This window comes from Euprymna scolopes, chromosome 19, assembly GCF_053919585.1.
Source record: "Euprymna scolopes isolate OS-2025 chromosome 19, ASM5391958v1, whole genome shotgun sequence".
NCBI lineage: Eukaryota > Metazoa > Mollusca > Cephalopoda > Sepiida > Sepiolidae > Euprymna > Euprymna scolopes.
The window spans coordinates 38,488,111-38,512,029 of NC_136500.1; the positions used below are offsets into that span (position 1 = coordinate 38,488,111).

The 23,919-nt window shown below is 28.9% G+C and overlaps 1 protein-coding gene and 1 long non-coding RNA gene across 7 annotated transcripts in view; one reads left to right on the forward strand and one right to left on the reverse strand.

The window, feature by feature from the left end:
- The window catches only part of LOC145303536 (homeobox protein Mohawk-like), a 407,111-nt gene that overhangs the window by 170,844 nt on the left and 212,348 nt on the right, over positions 1–23,919 (forward strand). The gene's annotated exons all lie outside the window — the stretch shown is intronic.
- LOC145303537 (uncharacterized) overlaps positions 1–23,919 on the reverse strand; it is a 162,455-nt gene that overhangs the window by 91,776 nt on the left and 46,760 nt on the right. The window contains exon 2 of one of the 3 annotated variants that reach the window (XR_013873725.1): positions 19,510–19,888. The exons of the other annotated variants lie outside the window; for them this stretch is intronic. This is a non-coding gene — a long non-coding RNA (uncharacterized LOC145303537). Of the gene's footprint in view, positions 1–19,509; positions 19,889–23,919 lie in introns of those variants that run through there. 3 annotated transcript variants of the gene reach the window in all.

Sequence of the window (23,919 nt, forward strand, 5' to 3'; positions counted from 1 at the left end):
AGACACAAAATTGGCTGAGGAGTTTGGTAAAGTCTGCAAAGTTGAACTCTTTCAACATTGACCTCTTGGCAGCAAAATTTTCGCCCAAAAAATGATTAAAAAGCTTGCTGCATATCTGAATACCTTTTATACAAAATTTCAAATATTTAGACGTAAAATTGGCTGAATAGTTTGCTAGAGACGGAAAAGGTTAAATTTTTTTAACTTTGACCCCTTGGCAGCAAAATTTTCGACCAAAAACCGATTAAATAGCTTGCCCTATGTCTGAATACACTTCAAATTTCAAATGCTTAGAGCAAAAATTGGCTGAGTAGAGATAACAGTGGTCAATTTTTTTTTAAATTTTAACCCCAATTTTTACCATTAACATTTATTGTTTTGGCCCCAAATCAAATTAAAATGTTTAACTCATGTTCAAGTCATCTTCATATAAAATTGCAGGTGTTTAGACCCAGATTGGCGGAGTTTGGTAAAGTTTTCAATGGTCACATCGTTGAACTTTGACCCCTTGACAGCCAAATGTCTGGCCAAATTAAAAGGATTTCCCCAAATCTCAATACCACTTATGTCAAATCTCGAGTCTGTATACTGAAAATTGACAGAGTAGTTTGGTGGGGAAATGTACACAAAAGACAGAGAGAGAGAGAGAGAGACAATTTCACTTATATATATATATATATATATATATATATATATATATGTATATATATATATATATATATATATATATATATATATATATATATATATATATATATAGTATTGGAAGTTTCTTTAAAACCTTTAAAACTATAAACAAAAATGTCCCTCGTTGGAAAATTATTAATTTCCTGCATCTCTAAAACGTGTTGCTTACAGGAACTAACAATAGTACCAACGTTCTTAAAGGGCTCGGCAGTTGTTTACCATCAAACAATTGCGGGAATTTAAGAATAAAACAATATATAAAATCATAGCTCCCCAGCAGTGCTGATAAAACACCCCCCCCTTCAAACACATGAACAAAAATATTTTTAATACCGGATATAGTTTATTTCCTCTAGATAAATTGGACTAACTATTTTATCCTATTTAAAAAGTATTTCTTATCTGTGTCATCCATCCCTGTCTTCAAAAATAATTTCATTTACAAAGTACTTTTTATATAGTATTTGGCTGAATCCATTATATATTATATATTCCTACTTTGTTATTAATATTATTTTTTATATACTTACATCCTTGTTTATTCGCATCATCTCTATAGTTATTAGATATTAAATATATATAAGAAATATATAAAAAAATATGTATAAAAAATTAAAAGTATTTAAATATAGACAATTTTTTCTATGTTTTTCTTTTCCCCTTTTTTAAATTATTTATTTACTTATTTATTATTTTAAATAATCTTGAAGAAGAATGATGATAAAAATCTCATTTTTTTTTAAATCTCCGTAAAATTGGTGAACTAAAAAAAAAATTCTCATGAAGTTAAAGACGGAAAAACGAACTGTATGTTATTTCTACATATTTTGGCGTAAACAATGAAAACAACGTGATTTTTGAAAATTTTCTCTAAAGCAAGTAATCGATCAATTTTGTTAAGTTTTTACGAACTTATTTCAAAAAAGAAAAAAAAGCTGAACTACCCTAAAATAAAATAATATTTTTTTAAATTCTCATGTTTTACTCCCCCCCCACCCCCATGTTGGGCTTATCAGAAGTTAGTTGGGGGAGGGGTCCTACCTTATTTTTGGGGGGTTTGGTAAAATTATTATTACTATATGTATTGTTCAGATATGCTATACGGTTTTTATATACATTATACATTAATTATGTGGTTCTGTATATTTTCAGTTAATCTACTTTGGTTATTTAAAAGCATTAGAATATCGACTAAACGCTTTATTAAACCGTTTAAATATTTTATTTTATATATCATTTAGCTGATATTGAAAACAAAACCGTGTACCAACTTCACACACAATTGTTACGATAAATTCAATGATGGGCTTAATATTTATCCCCGAATTACTTGAACAAAAAATGATGGCAATTAGGGGGAATGCTTTGAAAATGTACTGCTTGACTTTAAAATAACTATACGATTATGTGTTGCTTCATTATTGATATCAGTATTAAATTGTTATTGTTCGTTTTAAAAATAAATGTTATAAAAATAAAACAATAATATAATAGTCTATGGCTTCCGGTCTGTGACTTCCTTTGTTTGTGTGGACTACGTATATATATATATATATATATATATATATATATATATATATATATATATATATATATATATATATGTGTGTGTTGAAAGTTTAACATATTTGTCCAAAGTTTAAAATATCCACAGGTGCAAACCACTGAATTTGACGAGGTTTGTTGATAGTTCTCAATAAAAATTTGTATAATAAAAAGAGCAAGATATTATTTTAAAATATCTTTAAACAAAACCAAAATAAGTTGCTGGTTGGTTGGTTGGTTGGTTGGTTGGTTGGTTGGTTGGTTTTGTTTTACGGCATATCAACCCTGTTCAGGTTATTTAATGCCGAATCCAGTGATTTCGAAGGAAAATCTTTTATAGAATATATATATATATATATATATATATATATATATATATATATATATATATATATATATATATATTAATAGGTTTCTATTTTACCCATAGTTGGAATCCTAACAGGTACTACCACTCCGGGTCAGAGTGGACCTGGGAACAATAGCAATAAAGGGTGGCTCCAAACGCCCCAAAGCCCGAAAGCTGGGGCCGCACCATTGGATATAGTTTATTATAAGAGCAACTGGACTCATGATAAAGAATTTCCAAAATTACCTTGCAAATATACCCGGTGACCCAAGTTCTAAAGAGATTTAAAAATAAATTGCATTTAAAGGGACGTTAAAAATCTTATCTTCAAAAGATCTTTCTGTTGGAATAACTGAGTTACCGGGTAAATGTTTGTCATCCTTGACCAAACTGATGAGAAAATTAAAAACAATAGAAGTTAATTTTTTTTTTTACGATTGTGCATTGTAGAGCTGTAGAATACAAAGGCGTAAAGAATGGAGCTTTGACTGGCCTGAAGAAGTCGTTTTAACTAAATGTGTAACCATGCAATATATATATATATATATATATATATATATATATATATATATATATATATATATATATATATATGTATATATATGTATATATATATATATATGTGTGTGTGTGTGTGTGAGCGTGTGTGTGTGTGTGTAAATATATATACATTATATATACATACATTGTATATATACATTATATTTATGTATATGTATATATAATGTATATATACATATATACATATGTATATGTGTATATATATATGCATGTATATATATATATATAGAGAGAGAGAGAGACAGAGAAAGGGGGGATGGAAGGAGAGAGAGAGAGAGAGAGAGAGAGAGAGAGAGAGAAAGATAATTAATAGCTCTATTCCTTACTGAAATACAGATTTTCCAGAATTTTACTCTGTCAATATAAAGCTTACCTGAACTCATATATATATATATATATATATATATATATATATATATATATATATATATATATATATATATATAAAGAGCAAATAGTTAATAAATATATATATATATATATATATATATATATATATATATATATATAATAAAACATGTTAAAAAACACTTTGAAAAAGAGTTAAAAACATATTTAATCTGAAAAGGAAACACTTAATAAGTGGATAGTCCTTAATCCGCGGAGTTTCGAAGAAATACTTTGCTTCTCATCAGAGGGTAGGAATTAGCAAAATGCGGGATCGGATTTTGCATACAAAAATTTTTGATGAAACTGCAAGTAAGTCAAAGATCTTACTTGATAACAAAAAGAGAAGAAAAGTGAATATATATATATATATATATATATATATATATATATATATATATATATATATATATATATATATATATATTATGTGTAGTATTATTTAGTTATTTAAACAAAGAACACAATGTGTCTATCAAAGAGTGCTCAATGCTTAGACAGAGCAATATGAATATGTTCAATATGAAAACTAGTGGTTACACATATGCAAATATCTCCTGGGAGATATTCTTGGCCTGATGATGTGATTTTTCCCAGCAGGGTGGTCACTGAAACATATTTGCATATGTGTAGCCACTAGTTTTCATAGTAAACATATATATATATATATATATATATATATATATATATATATATATATATATATATATATAAGTATACATTAGTGTTGGGACGATTAATCGGAATCGAGAAATCGGAAAAATTGATGCCTATTTTCCGATGCCAAAACGATTCTTTTAATTGTCTTTTTTAATTTGATTTTGTTTAGAGTAAAATCTTTCATTGCTGGTAATTTTGATAAATTGGTAAATATTCATTGATTATGAAATAGAAGTAAAGCTAAAATCGATAGATCATCCTCCACAAGTGTGTTTTGATATCTGCATATTTAATGTGTTTTTTACGAAGATCGGGGAAAATAACAATCTTATAGTTAAATAATTAGAGATTTATAAAGAATTAGAATCGGAATCGGTAATTGTATCTGAATCAGGAAAAATATAGGAATCGTCTCATAACTAATACATATGTGTGTGTGTGTGTGCGTGTGTGTGTGTTGATTGATTGATATAATTATTATATTAAGTAATTTATTGTGCTACTAAACAGATATAGTCAAGAATTGTAAGTGTCAACTGAATTCAAGGAATAAATTGTAAGATGGTCAACATCATGAAATTTTGAATATAGACTTTTGTTATTCATTCATGATATTACTCTGAGCTTTTTAAATCAAGCTTGACATATATAAATATTTCTTTGCCCGGTCGTAAAATACGCTTAAATATGATATTTTAATATGTCCAGATTTCGTATATATTATTATAGAGCCGTGATTTCAAAAGTAAAAAAGAAAAAAATAAATATTTGGGTGCCAAGTACTAGAATCGAAACTGAAAGCAAAACTGTAGCATTCAAAGCTGGTGACGTTACTACGGTCTAACGTGACATGCATATAAACAGATTACTCATTAAACTGATTAAAAGTAAACAAAGATGCATGTACAAAATGTATAATAGTGAGATTTTTTTATGTATATTTCTCATTTGTTCCATTTTTCCTACAAATCCATTTTACTTGTCCTATTTTTTTACCGTGTCATTTTACCGCTATTATTTCAAACCTAAATTTGTTACTATGGTCTATAAATTTTAGATTTATGGCTAATTTAAAATCTATAATTTTTTTTTTTTTTTTTTAACATTTTGTCAGTAGTACTAGCAATAGAAAATTAAAATCCAAACGCAATTTCCATGAACAACGCTTCTTTCTGAGAACTGCCGGCCTGTGGGGACTCTGTTCCGCTGGCTCTTTTTTTCAGCTGATTACAGCATGGTTGTCTTCAAGTTCAATGTAAACAAGTTCTTAAGCTGTCCCCTTAAATAATTAAATAATACCTTTCGATAATCACTCTAGACTCATTACACGTTATCCTCGAATGGTTTCCAGACGTTGATAAGTGATGATTTTACTGTAAAAAAAATTACAGCAATATTTTGTGGAATCGGAAATTCGGCCGAATTTTTCCGATTCCGATACTGATACAGGAAAATTTTCAGATTTATATATATATATATATATATATATATATATATATATATATATATATATATATATATATATATATATATATATATTCCAGGTAGAAAGATAACCAAAAATTAAGAATAATTGAATTTCAACAAGGGTCGTTGATAGTGTTCAATCAAAGAAAAAAAAATATTTTTATTATTCTTTATGTAAATACAGTCATAAGTTTCGCATGAGTTCGAATACCCTATATATTAAGTTTCATATCCGTAGACCAAAACATGACAGAGAAGTTTGGTAGGCAATATATATATATATATATATATATATATATATATATATATATATATATATATAAAGAGGTTTGTATATAAACTATAAACTTTTTAGCAAATATTACGCAAGTGTAAATCATATAGAATATCTGCAGGAATATAATTACACTAATAGTTAACTAAAGATGATCATCGTATAAGGAAACCGAAAAAAAAATAATACGGAAATAATTAAAATGAATGATTAAGATAATATGCAAATCAGTTAGATCTTTTGCAGATGAATGCAATTTCACGACCTGTATATCACCCAGTAGTATTTTCTTTTTAAATAAATAGAAAAAAGTGTTTTAATATGAATATCAATACACACACAAAAAAGTTTATATGAGTATAGATAGATATATTGATATTTGTAATCTTTCAATAATTATTCCTAATATTTCTTTTAAACAATTTTAGAGGCACCATGTCCATTTTTTAAATTCAAATATTTCAGATTTGCATACAAAGCCATCAAACACTAATTAAACAAGGTTTCCTAAGTTTCTTAAGATTTCGTAAGTTTAACTTTAAGACATTTTCTACAATCAAAATCATGTAATGAATTTTTAACAAAATTTTAATGAAAATTCTCGACTTAAGATTAAGTATTTTTAAGGTTTGATTTTACTATTATAATATACAGAGTAGAATTGTGCTGTTCAGGGAATTAATGTGGCTCGTGTCTTCATAAATGTGGATACATTTTTATGTTTATATATCTGTATTAACAAGGTTCACTTTTAAACTGATTAACCAATCATTAGAATATTTTTGAAATTCAGCTTAAGAGGTTTTAATATGGTCTATATTTAGTTGGATTTAGTTTTAAGAAAAGTAGGGGTAATGCGGTGATATGCTATTTATAAAAATTCAGATAACTCCTATATTTGTGGAAATATGAGGATAGATACTAGACATCATTAAAGGCAATCTCACATTTGAAAATTAAAATATTTCAGATTTGCATTAAATTAGATCCATTGTCATGAATATCTCTGATTTTCATTTTTATGGATTTTCATTAACTAAAAGACACAAATTTAAATGAAAATTGCCCTTTTTGGGGTATTAATTTTATCCGTTATTGATTGAACGGGTGTTGATATATATATATATATATATATATATATATATATATATATATATATATATGTGTGTGTGTGTGTGTGTGTGTGTGTGTGTGTCATCCACCTATAATAATTTCGCTGTATCACAGCTCAGCAGTGCTTCTAGATAAGCAATTACCTCAAGCCAGTATTGAAACTCGACCGTCCAAACGACAGTCGGTGCTTTTAACCATTATGATATTCCAGGTAGTGAATTGACAATGTTTTAACATTATCCAATAGCACGAGCTCAATTTGTTTACACAAAGAGCATCGCTTAATACGTTTATGGCAAATATACCAGGTTAAAAATATTTGAATTTAACGAGGTTGTTAAGAATACTCAATAAAAGGAAAATAGATTTATAATGGTCGCGACAATGAACCGGGTTTTTGTTTCTTCTATGGAAAGCAACCGTTTATAAGTTGCCTGACGGGAACTTCTGGTTTTAACAGACCATTTATCCGAACATTAGCATGTTAAGTGTTGCAACCATGTAAATTTGTGTTTGTATGTGTATGTGTTTATAAATATATACGTTTAAATACAGATATATTTATATGCACGCACACACACACACACACACACACACACACACACACACACACACATATATATATATGTTAATACATGTGTGTTTGTGTGTATATGTATTTACACACCCACACACACAGACGTACGTAGGTGCACACACGCACATATATACATACACACACACACACATATATATATATATATGATAGTAAAAGGATAAAAATACCACGATACAGACTAAAAATTAAAAATGGAAGAGGAAGACCTAAATGACTGACATTTAGTAAATAAACAGACTTAATGGCACACTTTCAACATGGCAGCCATATTGGAAATGTACAATTAAGCCAGTTTATTTACGAAACTCCGAGCATTTTGGTCTTCCTCGTCACTTTTTTAATTCACACACACAGATACACACCCACACATACACATTTATATATATATATATATATATATATATATATATATATATATGTGTGTGTGTGTGTGTGTGTGTGTGTCTCTCTCTCTCTCTCTCTCTCTCTCTCTCTATATATATATATATATATATATATATATATATATATATATATATAGTATAAGTACCCTTTTTTCAGAATGTTAGGTTTTATTTGTAACAACTTGCGTGCAACTGCTTCGGCTCAATGTTGGCATACAATATATAATATTTGATTAATTATGAGTTAGCACAACTGGGCAGCTCATCAGCGCGTGTCAAACTTTATCAAGATTACATTGCTTGCTCTTCTCCATGCTTTACTTTTCAACTTTAGCTATTCAATAATATTCAATAGTAGTCCCGGGGTTTTATGTAAGGTCAGCAGCAGGTTTTTTATGATTAAATTTCAAACTGTGAACATTATTTCTCATTAATCAAATTTCGGTATTATTAGTTTATTAATTTTAACTAACAGACGTGTTTTATTATTTGCAAATTTTAAACCTAATAATTTAACGTATGTTCCTTAAAGCTAAATATTAATATATATATATATATATATATATATATATATATATATATATATAATGTGGGGGTATATATTTGTGTGGAGGGGGTGTTATATATATATATATATATATATATATATATATACATATATATATATACATACATATATATATATATATATATATATATATATATATATATATATATATATATTCTACCCCACTATAATTTATTTAAAAAAAATTTTCATTCAATTTTCACCCAAACAAAGCACAGTTTCCACTTTGATGTAGAGGGCTACTGTCAGGGACATAAGTTACAGGAATGCTATGTAGGGAGTTGAGCAGCAAGATATTTGTTCACATTACACTTGAACTTTTGCAGGTCTGTACAGTTAGGAAAGCAGAATCCCGGAAAGGCGTTCCAAAGTCTAGCAGTTCTGGGGAAGAAACTATTGGAGTAAAAGGCTTTCTTACATCTAGGGGTTTCTACTGTGTAGGGGTGAGATTTTGCTGCTTGTCGGGTTTGTGGGAGTATTTACGTCGAGGGGGTACAAGTACTTGTAGATTGTGGGAGCATTCACCACTATAATATTTGTAGAACAGGAAGAGGGACGAAACATTTCGTCTATGAGACAGAGGTTGAAGCTTAGACGACAGTTAAGGAACTGTCCGGTTGGCGACTCTCTTTTGAACCCTTTTCGGGAGTGAGAGACTAGTAGCAAATGCACGAGCCCAAATGTACCAACAAAACTCCATACAGGGGCGAATAGTGTCCTTGTAGAGTTAGAGTGTACTTTCAGGTGTAAGTAGCTTTCTAGCACGGTAGAGAGAGCCCACCTTCCTTGCAGCGGCCCTGGCAATGCCCTCAATGTATCCGTTTCAACTCATGTTCCCTGTGAACTTTAGGCTGAGGTGTTTAAAAGAAGTATTTTCAGGTAATTTATCTTTAGCCATTGCTATTGGTGGTTGATAAGGTTTCTTGTAATTATTGAAGGTAAAAAGCTTAGTCTTGGTAGCATTGAATGTGACCATCCATCTATGTCCCCATTCTACTAAAGGTTGGAGGTCTTCCTCTAGTGTTTCTGCCATTTCCTTAGAAATACGTTAATTCGTAATTAACAATTTTGAATGTAGTTACGTGGATCAAAACAACATTGAGATAGAATAGAAGAGTCCAACAGCACATATTTAGCAAAATCAGAAATGAGACATATCGAGCAACAGACATGCTTGCCAACACATACGGGTCTCCAATAACTGACCATTTCATTAAAAACCTGTCATGTGCAGCAAACTTTATTTTCAATTCTGAGTCGTGTTCGCTCAATATTCCATTTGGAGACCGATTACGTTCAGTTGAGAAAACATTCTCTCTGTAAACAGAGGGAATGTCTCTTAGGTTTGAGTGTGATTAGTCTCTAGAATCGCCGAGAAAAATATAACGTTGCTATATTTTAATCGCTTTTCCGTCCCCCCCCATGAGGGAACGCAACGTAGTTTTATTTTAAATAACTTTATTTTAATAAGGTACATATTTTCAATTTCTCCTTTTTGAAACCCTCGATACAACTTTGAGAAAGCGAGGGCGAAACGGGTCGGCTGACTCTCTTATCCCCTTTATTTGTCTTTTTTCTTTCTTGCCCTTTTTTTCTAAATTTTAAAACGCATTTTACTTTTATCGAAAAATTGGCTAAAAACATTAATATCTTCACCTTCAACTAGGCACTTTTCTACAGGGGGGGTACTTTTTCGCCGATATTATGTTCCAAAATAAACTAATAAAGTTGTTTTAAAAGTAAGAGAAATATTTTTTTATTTAAAAAAAAAAACAGTAATGAAATTAATTGAATTTTACGAGCTCAGTATTTTCAATTTTTAAACTTTAAAAATCTATCAAAATTTTTCTATTGATTCAATTTTTACGATATTTTTAGGGTTAATGTGAAATTTTATGTTCTTTCCAATAAACCGAATATAATATTTTAGAAAAACTTTTTTTTATTATTCACGCCCCCTCCCCATTTTCAAGTGTCTATTAAAAAGTAAATAATTAATTTATTCACCAAAGTGTTATATATCACAAATCATTGTTTACTATTAGCGTATTAAGCGATGCTCTTTGTGTAAACAAATCGAGCTTAGGTATTTCGGACGATGTCAAAACATCGTTAATTCACAACTCGGACAGCCGCAGGCGTTTAGCGTAATGGTTAGAAGCCTTGACTCTCGTATTGGCGGTCAGGTTTCGACCATGGCTTGAGGTAGTTACCTGACTAGTTGCACAGATGAACTGCGATACAGCGAAACAGTACTATGTGTTGATGACTATATATATATATATATATATATATATATATATATATATATATATATATATATATATATATACACTAGCAGGTCGCCCGGAATTTACCAATCGTAAAATATCCTTAACTATGATATTTTGATTAATACAAATTTCGTATTTATTATTATTATTATTATTATTATATTATATTATATTGGACCCAATATACAGTAATTATTTAAAACGTTAAAAAAAAATCCCTTACGCCACTATCAAGAATTGAAACCAAAACGTTTAGCTTACGCTTTACTTTTTCCTTTGACGTTACTGTCTCAGCTATGAACACATATTTGTTCAAGACTAAAAATTAAAACATAAACAAATGGCTGATACGTTACGTATGCTTATTCGTAATACCGTCGTCCGACCTTGACCTGTCAAATTTTATTTCTTTAGTTTTCACCCTTTTTCAACTATTTTCCCGGTTAAAAGCCAAATATAAAGTTTCGCATAGGTTCGAACATCCTATATATTTCATATTTGTAAACCAAAAACAGACAAAGGGGTTTGGTAGGCAGACTTTGTTAAGCAACTATACATACGCATACATACATATATATATATATAAATATTTCTGTGTTTATTATAACTTTTATACGCAAATATTACGCAAGTATAAATCATGTAGAATTTCTGCATGAATATAATTACACGTAATGGTTAACTAAAAATGATCATCTCATAAGGAAACAAACAAAAAGCTAATTGGGAATTAATTAAAATGAATGTTTAAAAGAATATGCAAATTAGCTAGATCTTTTGCAAATGAATGCAATCGGATGACAAAGTTGTATTTTGTTTTGAAATAAATAGAAAAAGGCTTTTTTAATATGAATATCAATACACCAAAAAAGTACAAATTAAAACTAAATGTATATATATATATATATATATATATATATATATATTTGTATGTATCAAAACGCGATTTTCGAGAAGTAATCCGAATAAAATTGACTTGTAATGTTTATCTCATTTTATAAATTTCTAAAAGAAAGACCTCTATTTGGTTTATGGGTGTGTGGCGCGAAAAGAAAATCTCCGATATTCACTGTCAAAAATCTTATATACAAATAAAAATACCATTATTAAATTGCAACTAATATATTCTTTGAAACATTCATTTTAGTAATATATTTCTTAAGAAAAGTTGCGTTTCTTTCATAGTATATATGTTCATTTTTAAATGCATACCGTCTATATGATACATACGAAACGATTATTGGAGTACAACGTTGAACTGATTAAAAAGCTTCAGCATCATTTGAACTGATTGAATTTGATGTTAACAGATATGATTTGACAACTATAAAAAAAATATACGTGAAAAACAATCTGTTGTTTATATATATATATATATATATATATATATATATATATATATATATATATATATATATAGTTTAAAATTTAAAAATCAAATTATAATTAAATTAAAAATCCGTTTCATAAGAAGGAACAACAACAAAAATAAATAAAAACCCTTCAAAATTTGCTGACGAGGAGACCTTGCTTATTAAAAAACTATATGTAATTATTGTACGTAACTTGATGTCTACCACAATAAAAAGCATTGTTTTCCGAAACGATCGTACAGATAATTGATTTTGTTGTTGTTCCTTCTTATGAAACGGATTTTTAATTTAATTATAATTTGATTTTAAAATTTTAAATTATCAATCACATTACTTAATATTGAATTAGCTCTAGGATATTTACATATCGAGCTTATTATATATCTAAATTACAACGAGCACTTTCTCTTTCCTGTATTTTAATTAAACTAGTAATTTTACTGTTACATTGAAATACACTCAGCTCTTTAGACTATTGTTCTAATCTCCTTTAAATATATATATATATATATATATATATATATATATATATATATATATATATATATATACACAAAAAAAAATCAATATATGTATATTAGATCAAACAAATTAAATATCGAAACAAACATGTTAACTATATATATATATATATATATATATATATATATATATATATATATATACTAGCGTGAGTGCCCGGCGTTGCCCGGGTGTTTAGAGGTGTGCGTTGAGTAAAAAAAAAAAAGAAAAGAAGTGGTAGTAGGCAGGCAGGCTCGAACCTGTGCCGTGAAGGAGGAAAAAAACAAAAACGTAATGTCTTTGCTGTTGCACCCATCGCCAAACTGGAATTGATGTAAGTTTAAATTAAAGCTAATTAATCGAAAAGAGAGGATGGCTTTCGAAAACATCGGCGAAAAAAGCGCCCAGTTGAGGATGAAGTAGTTAGTGTTTTTAGCCAATTTTTCAGTCTTTGTCGTCCGAAGAGTCGGCTTCATAACGATACCAATCTCGTAAAATTCCGTCGCCTCTGTTGAAAGTTTTAGGCAGACAAGCATACACACATACATACATTTAAGCAGACAGGTGAGATTTATATTATAGATTATATTGGACGCAATACATAGTAATGATTTAAAAAATTAAAAAAAAAAGGGGGACTCGTCCGCGACCACCGAGAATTGAAACCAAAACGTTTAGCTCGCGATTTATTTTTGCCTGTGCCGCCAATGACTGAAATATGAAGATTATTTGCTGCAAGGCTAAAATTAAAACATGATCCAATAGCTACTACGTTATGCGTTCGTAATGGCGGCGTTCAACCTTCACCTGGCAAATTTCATTTTTGTAATCTTCACACTTTTGCACCGATTTTTCCGGGCTAAAACCAAATTTATAAAGTTTCGCATGAATTCAAATACCTTATATATGAAGTTTCATGTCTGTAGACCAAAAACTCTAGGAGGAGTTTGGTAGGCAAAATTTTTTAACAAAATATATACGTATACATAAATATATATGGAAACAATTTTGTGTTTACTATAAACTTTATACGCAAATATTACGCAAGTATAAATCATGTAGAATATTTGCATAAATATAATTACACGTAATAGTTAACTAAAGATGATCATCCCATAAGAAAACCGAAGAAACTAATAGGGAATTAATTAAAATGGAAAGTTTTAAAGACTATGCAAATCAGCTAGATCTTTTGCGAGTGAATGCAATTCCACGACACATATATAAGAAAATTGAATTTTCTTTTCAAATAAATAGAGAAATGGTTTTCAATATAAATATCAATAGACAAAACAAAAACGAATTTATAGGTATATATATATATATATATATATATATATATTAAAGAGTAACTACGTATATATATATATTTAATTCATAAAGAACATATATATATGTGTATAAATATTTTATATGTTTCAGAGACTATCACTTCCCAATATGCTCAACTCAAGATAAGGAACATTATAGTCATCCACATACAGTATTGTTTCTCTGTATCACAGCTGTGTGTGTGTTGGGTATAAATCTTTTCTTATTTATATGACATATATTTGGCTCTATATTGGTATTGGCAGACAATATTGGTCAGAACCATGCATAGCCAACTCATTTTTATATGGGTTCACAAGTATATATATATATATATATGTATGTGTGTGTGTGTGTGTGTGTGTGTGTATAGACATATACGTTTTATTTTTCTTTCTTTTTTTTTCTTTTCACATATAGCAAACGTCGGAAGCTGAATATTACGTGATGTAACCTGCTGATTACCCTGTATTAAACCACGCCCATTTTCGTTTGCATATTTTAAAACTAAACATTAATCAGAAGTGACTATTCCATGCCATTCATAGTCAAGCCCAAATATCAGCTGACGTAATATTGTAAACAAACACAGACGAAATTGATGAAGAACATTATCACTATTTATTTATTCATTTTTCGAAATAGTCCACCGTAAACTATTCCTCATAATATATAATATTCAGTAGAAGATAGATCCTATAATAATACATACAAAGTCTGCATAAAATTAAATATCGTGTTTAAGCGTATTGTACGACCGGGTGTTCAGCTAGGAGATAGATAAAGAAAGAAAGAAAATAACACAGACATGTCTCGGTTACTACTGAAAAGCAAAGGTAATGTCCAAATATATAGTTGTTCTGTATAGTATATAAAAGCCGTGCAAATATAAAAACACGTGTTTCATTTATAGAAAAAAAAAAGCAAAGGTGTTTGCTTTATAGATATAGGTTCTAAATTAATAACTTGATTTGAGCCCAAAACAATAAATGTTAAGGGGTCATAATAGGGGTCAAAGTTAAAAAAATTTACCTTTTTTTTTAATTTTTTGCTCAGCATACACCTCCAAACACCCGGGCAACGCCGAGCACCCACGCTATTATATATATATATATATATATATATATATATATATATATATATATATATAGTACAAATGGTAATTAATAAAAATCTGAAGAAATTGCTCAATACTGCTGTAGAGCAAATATGCTTTTTATTTTTTTATTACCGTATTTATATATATATATATATATATATATATATATATATATATATATATATATATATATATATATATATATATATGGAAGTTTATATATATATAGTCTTGAGGAATACGCTGGCATAAAGTACATGTTTATATACATGTATATATATATATATATACATATATATATATATATATATATATATAGATATAGATATAGATATAGATATATATACATTCTATATATATATATATACATTCTATATATATATCTGCATACATATATATATCATAGATTTGATAATCAAATGAATTATATATAAATATATGAAATCATATATATATACATATGTATGTATGCAGATATATATAGACATGTATATATATATGTATATATAAACATGTATATATATGTGCATATATATACATGTTTATATATACGTATATATATATACATGTCTATATATATCTGCATACATACATATGCATATATATGATTTCATATATTTATATATAATTCATTTTATGTGATGATATTTATATATAATTCATATATATATATATATATATATATATATATATATATATATATATATATATATATATGCCTGTTTGTACATATTCATGGATTATACGTGTATTTATTTACGTTTTAGTTTGTTTTTTAAAGGGAGCCGTCTTTTTTTCTTTTTTCTTTCTTTTTTCTGTTTTTATATATATATATATATATATATATATATATATATTCGAAAATCCCGTTAAAATGTCTGACACCCGAGACGGGCCGATTAGTATGTCTCATTTAATTGTGGTTTGGCGCAGAGGTCGGCTTCGGCGTACAAATATTTTAATCGCTCTATAAATGAGCGTTAACAAAGAAGAAAACAAAACAAAAAAAAAACGAATATATATATATATATATATATATATATATATATATATATATATATATATATATATATATATATATATATATATCCTCTTACCGCTGGACGGACTTAGGTACAGCACCAATAATTATTTTAATTACTGTTGCTGTTTTCTAAGTAATTCTCTCACGCACATTATATGTATATAATACTAGCTGGAGTATCTGCTTTACGGAGAGGGATCTAGTAGTAGTAGTAGTAGTAGTAGTAGTAGTAGTAGTAGTACCTAGTTTCTGTCGTTTTTAGATGTGGATTAATAATTATTATTATTTGAATCGTCCGGACTACTGTTCTCATCTTGGTTATTTCTCTTCTGAGCCATAGATCAATAGGGACCTTCAACGCGCGACACAGATTTAGGCCCCACCTTATATGTAACACGATGTAACTGTAATTAAATTTAATATTTTTATAATAATTTTTGTACAATTTAAAAGATGAAAAACAAAATTTTTCATTGTACGAAAACAATGAAAATACTAGACCAAAATCGTGTTTACATTATTGACGCCTTAAAACAACCTTCCTATGCAGTGATCATTTTGAAAGCGTAAACATACCGGTATTTTAAAAAAGAAAAAGCTAGCAAAACTCAACTAATGTTTAGAATTTCATAAAAGTTTCGATACTTATTCATTTTTTAAATTAACTTATATTTTAAAAGCAATTTTCGCTAAATATAAGGCGGGAAAATTTATTTTTATGTGTTCTACTCTTTTCTCATATTTCATATTCCGAAAACTAAACAAGATAAATTTAGGTTCATAAAAGTTACAACATTTTTTTTTTTTTTAATATATATAAACATTTTCCTGGTTTAGAGCTTTGCATCTAAAGGGATAGTTCGCCGAACTCTCAGCTTTGCTGGCTAAACCTATATATATATATATTTTACACCTATATGCCTCACTTTGAATACATGTACCCTATCGCTCCAACTATTGCCCCAATTAACAAAATTTAGTTTAGTTCTTTTTTTATCGATTTATAATTATTATTTTCATTAGTATATTCTTCCCCTATGATCAGACCGCGCCAGTCGCCCAAAACCCCAATTATTTATTTGTTCCTTTATCCACTGCTTTCAACTTTCCTCCCCTATCTTTATTTCTTTTCCTTATATTTCACACGCACCCCTTTACAACTAACAAAAAGGAATCCCTAGGATTATCACTACATATTATCCACCATATGTTATCTTCTGAAAATTATTATTATGCTCTTTCAAATTCCCAGCCACACCCACCTCATAACTGACCCCTTTAATTCACCTTTGGACCTTCCCCTACCCTAGTAAATTAAAACCCTAGTACACTCCCCATGTAATTCACAATCTAACTTGTATTAATCTCATAACATCGCGATACAGCCATATTTCACTTATGAGTAATGTTGTACCTATTTACTATGCCTCCCCACGGGACAGAGTTAGACACTAGGGTCGTTTTTTAACGTGGAGAAAAGGTACAAAAATAAAAAGTGTCTCAGTCGTGAAGGATTTCTCCTCCACCGAAAGAGAACAAGAAATAGAAGTGCAGCATCTGAAGAACAGAGTTACTTTGATTAATCCTTAATATATTACATCATCACTTCAATTCTTCATCATAATATTACCCCTAAAAACATACACCGCCTCTAAGTGTTGTTCTTCTCTCGGTTACCGCTGTCGATAAAAACCTTTAGCATAAATACTCTGCATGGACACTATACATCTTACATACGGATAAATAGAACCACAACCCAACTATACCTCCCCATAAATCGTAAATACATAAACTACTTACATTATTTAAAACTATGATAGAAACCCTGTACTTCTTTTTGCACTACACTTTATATAGTACGGTCCTCCTTTATTTTAGAATCCAATATAGTTCCCCCTAACAACATCAATAATTTTATTTATTTATTTCGTTCCTGGCGATTCCCTCGCTAGACGTCACATCCCCTTTATGTTACGTAGTACCTTCTCTATTCTTCTGATGAGAAGCATTAGGCTTCGAAATAACTTGGTATAAAAAATCCTCTGCATCCCCAACTAAATGTATGTATATTCTTATTAAATAAATGACTCATTCTATATTTTCAATATTTAGTTTTTGTGAAGTCATTTTCCACTCCTATTGTCTCCTATATAAGTTCCATTGAAATTTGTTGAACTTTATATTATCCCGATAAGTTTCCTCTTATAGAATTGAATTTACTCCTTTCTTCTATTTATCCTCGTTATATATATATATATATATATATATATATATATATATATATATATATATATATATATATATATATAGATGGCTGTAGAATTTATTATATACAATCTCTCACATTCTGAAAATCCTATCATAAGTTTCTCGCTTGGTTAGCATTGCTGGATGGCATCGTCCTTTCGAGTTAAAAAAGACTCCTACTTGTGAGACATCGGCTTGAGGTTATTAGCTGGTTGGATGACCGCGTCTCTTGTCGAGACGAAGTAGGTTCATTTCACAGTCGGATTTCGGCGCGGTTTGCTTGATCTGTTTGGTTATTAGAAATTCTTGTTTGTGGACGTTTGCTCAGTTAGTAGAGGTGCTTGCTTCGCAGGCAAGAGGCTCGGGTTTCGAATCCTGAGTTCGGATGTGTCTAACTGATGAGCCCAAATGAGGGCGAAACTCGAGTCTTGGACTTCCGGTTCGTTGACTGTCATGGCTCTTGTTTGGCTGTGGAATTTATATATATATATGAGCAAACAGTTAATAAAATATGTTAAAAAACACTTTGATTCATGTGTAATCACCTTTTTCTTCACCATATTCCCTCTGCTTCACTTTTTTTGTTTTCAAGTAAGATCTTTTACGTACTTGTTGTTTCATCAAATACTTCTGCATGCAAAATCCGATCCCGCATTTTGCTAATTCCTACCCTCTGATGAGCAGGAAAGTATTTCTTCGAAACTCTGCGGATTAAGGACTATCCACTTATCTAGTGTTTCCCTTTCAGATTAAATATGTTTTTAACTCATTTCAAAGTGTTTTTAACATACTTTATTAACTGTTTGCTCATATTATAAGCTCTATTTCCTATTTGGTTTTATCGAGCTTTTACATCTGTCTGAGATAATTTTATAAATATTAATTCTTTAATATTTATAATATACTTTAATTTTACCATCTTGGATCATTTTGGTAAATTTAATTGTAATTTTTATTTTATATATATATATATATATATATATATATATATATATATATATATATATATATATATATTGTGTCAGTGGATATATATATATATATATATATATATATATATATATATATATATATATATATATATATATATATATATATATATATATATAAGGTGATTACACGTGAATGGATAGTCTGGTGGAAGATAAATAATGCAGTGACGGTAAAATCCAAATATAAAACTTCGAGAAAGTTAATTGAATTTAATTAAATTAACTTCCATTAACTTTACATTACTTCACTTTTCATGTCTTTCTCTTATGATTATTTTTCGTATTCATTCTTTTTTTTTTAATAATTCTTTTTCTTTTCCTTCGTTCATCTTTTCTTGTTTATTTCAGTTTTCTCTTTCTTTTCTTATCGGCATATTCTGCTTTCTCAAATGGCTGTCTTAGTCCACCTCTTACCGAATCAGCCGTCATCAGGTTTGCATTCTTAAAATCCGGATTGTTGTTATTTCCTGGTTAGTCTTAAAAAAAAAAAAAAAAAAAAAAAGAGGCGGCAAACATTTTAATAAACAAAAATATTTTGCTTAATTGCAGATTTGGCAACTATCACTATTTTGGTTTAGCAATTGATCATGAACAAAGGATACTCAAGTAGAGTTTACAAATTGCGCAAATTTATTTTATTTACATTTGATGATCGAATAATTTCAACAGATCACCTAATTTGTGTTCGTGTAACGAATAACGTATTATAATAATAACGCTTGATTAAATGTATATAATATTATAGTAACGAATGAGGTATAATAATAATAATAATAATAATAATAATAATAATAATAATAATAATAATAATAACGTGTTCGTGCGATTTAACCTCATAAGATTATTTCCATTGTGGATATATAAAGTGACTTATATATATATATATATATATATATATATATATATATATATATATATATATATATATATATATATATATATATATATATATATATAGATAGATAGATAGATAGATAGATAGATAGATATCCTTAAACATTTTACTTCCCTATCTATGACGTTTAATTCGTTCCATCTATTTATACTTATTGTTTTTTTTTCTTCTTCTCATATATATCTTAAATCATATATTATACTAGCAAAAGTACCCGTCGTTGACGGGGTTCAAAAACAGCCTACAGAAAATGGACTCTGATTTATGAAAGTATGATAGGTTATGAAAAGGAAGGGTTGTAAAGAGATAGCTTCGAATTTGGGGGTATCAAAACCAAAGAAAAATATGATGAAAGTAAAAATAAAATAGATAAACCCCATAATTTATTATGCCATACCTGTTCAGACTGAAACACTTATCACAATATTCTATGGATTTATATAAAAAAAAACTTGTTAAACTTTGTGACATATTTCCATTCTATGGAGGTCAGGTGCGAACATAATTTTGTTATACCATATTTCTTCAAACTGAAACATAATTATCAGAGTATACTTACGCAGGTAGATATGAAAAGTCTTTATTAAAGTTTGTGCCTATTTCCATTCTATGGAGGCCAGGCACGAACGCAGACCCCACAATTTTATTATACCATCCCTATTTAAGATAAAATATACTTATCAAAGTATTCTTATGTACATCTATATCAAAAACACTTGTAAAGGTTTTTTAAATTTTTAAATGTTTTATTTCCATACTTTGTGGACCAGGCGCGTAGGCAGACCTCACAATTTTAATGAACCACCGTTCTGCCAGATCAAGCATACCCATTCCTGTGTCTCGATACATCTTCTATCATTATATGTAATCAGTTTTCTATAATAGTCAACCATATAGGAGCCTATTCGTGACCACACAAACACACACACACACACACACACACACACACACACACACACACACAGCTTTATATCATAGATATCTTCAATTATATATCTTAAATTATATATTACATATCTTAAATTATATATTTAATTTCCAATCTGAATGTTGTAATCAGTTTTTATCAACATATAGGGTGTCCATAAAGTTCGTGTGCACTTTAAAAAAGTATGAACTTTATTTATATTTGCGATAGAAATAATCTGTAAAAAATGTTATAAAGTTTCATGTATCTAGTTTAAAGTATAGTTGTTGAATAATTTTTCACCACAAAATTCTTAACAATTTTTAGATAATTAAAAAATAAGTAAAAAGTGTTTTCTTTTGGTTTTTCAGAATCAATTTGATCCCATGGCTTCAATTGAGGAAAAAGTAAACTGTGTCCTTTGGTTGGCTGAATTGAAATCTACTATTGCTGTACAAAGAAAGTTTACAATTGAATACAATAAAAAAGCGCCTCATATGAACACATTGTTAAATGGATGAAAAACAGGCTCTGTCCATGATAAACCACGGTCTGGAAGGCCATGTGTCAGTAACGAATTTTATTCCGCAACTTCAACTATTAAACTTGAAAAATGATACAGTGTTTCAACAAAATGGAGCTCCTTGTCACTTTGCTCCGCGTGTTAGACAGTTTCTAAATCAGGAATTTCCTAACAGATGGATCGGAAGGGGTAGACCATTTCATTGGCCTCCACGTTCGCCAGATTTGATTCCATTAGATTTTTTTATGGGGACATGTGAAAACAATTGTGTATGCAACCAAATCTAGTTCATTGGAAGATTTGAAAGCTAGAATAACTAATGTGATTTCAGGCATTACTATAAATCATTTGGCAAATGTTTTTCGTGAACTACAAAATCGTATTACCCTTTGCATTGCTAATGATGGAGGACATGTGGAAAGTTAAATAAAATTTCAATAAACGCTTAAAAAATATAGATTTACTTCTTTCAAATCCATTTTACAGATTATTTCTATTGCAAAGACAAATAAAGTTATAACTTTTTTTTTAAATGCACACGGACTTTATGGACACCCTGTATTATATTTTTATAATGTTGGTTTTTCTTCTCTTCTGACGAGAAGCATTTGGCTTATCCTCGAGTGCCTATCGGGCCTTAATGAGTGTAATCCAATTTAAACAAGTTCTTGTTGAGCCATCCCCATAAATAATCAAATTATACGCAATTTATACCATTAACGATTAATTAAGAAAAGTTACTAGCTCCGTGGATACTTTAGCATTCTGTGAGTTAGTCTCTATTTTGTGGTTATTGTTTCAAATTTGAGCAAAAAAATGGTTGACAAAGGCGAGGCAACTCTGAAAAAGATCGACAGGGGATTATCTCTCTTACATCGCCGAAATGTTAAGGGTGTACAGTGTTTTCTTTCTACAATTAAAGGCTCCGAAATCCTACTAAACTCTAGGCTTGGTCTACTTAGTAATTTTTCTCCTTTTTTTTTTTTTTAGCATGTGTGCTACCTCCTTGAGTCGTCTGACCCTCCACCATGCACCCCTGCTCAATTTAAATTTCGAAAGGCGTTTTTTTTTTCTCCAGCTGTTGTCACGCTTATCAAATACTTTTCTAAAGCTATATAGCCAATTGGGCAACAGTCCAACGCTATTACTATATATGGATAATTTAGCAGCAACAAAATAGATAATACACATCTTTTTTTATTATTGTGTATTTTTCTTTCTTCTACAAGTATAGATACATAAATTGTATCTCTTTCACAGTCTATCGCTTAATTTACTGCTAGACAGTGACGACTACCATTTTGAGGGGAGGGGTTTGAAAAATAAATAATCGAGCAAATTTAAGTGAGGCGTACCGAACTACAGCTACGGTTTATGACTTTGTTTGTGTTTGTTTGTCCCCCATTGCCACTTAAATCCATTTTCGATTCGTCATGTTTTCATCATGTTGACCTGATTATCTCAACCGGATCAGCATGATTCTGCACTGTCGTCAAAACAGGAGCTGACAATCGTGTCGAATCAACTGTAATTAGTTTTTTTTAAATTTATTTAAATGAACTGATCACTCAGCAAAATAAACATCGATATCTCATTTTATGAGAGAATAATTAATTTTTTGAACAGGTTCTAAAGTAATGTTACTTTTATAACAGGTTCTAAAATAATGTTACTTTTTTTAACGGGTTCTAAAGTAATGTTATTTTTAACAGGTTCTAAAGTAATGTTATTTTTAACAGGTTCTCAAATAATGTAACTTTTTTAACGGGTTCTAAAGTAATGTTAATTTTTAACAGGTTCTAAAATAATGTTACTTTTTTTTAACAGGTTCGAAAGTAATGTAATGTTTAACAGGTTCTAAAGTAATGTTACTTTTTAATAGGTTCTAAAGTAATGTTATTTTTTTAACAGGTTCTAAAATAATGTCACTTTTTTAACAGGTTCCAACGTAAATGTTAATGTTAAATTATTTAAAATGTAATATCATTTCGATAAGAAGGGTTACTACTACTACTACTACTACTACTACTACTACTCTAACAACAAAACTACTACTACTAATGGTAATAATAATGCTATAATTACACGAAAAAAATTAGATATTTCTTATCATTACTTACTTGTTGAGTTTCATTGCGTTTTATATTGTATAAATATTAAAAAACAAAATAATATATTTTAA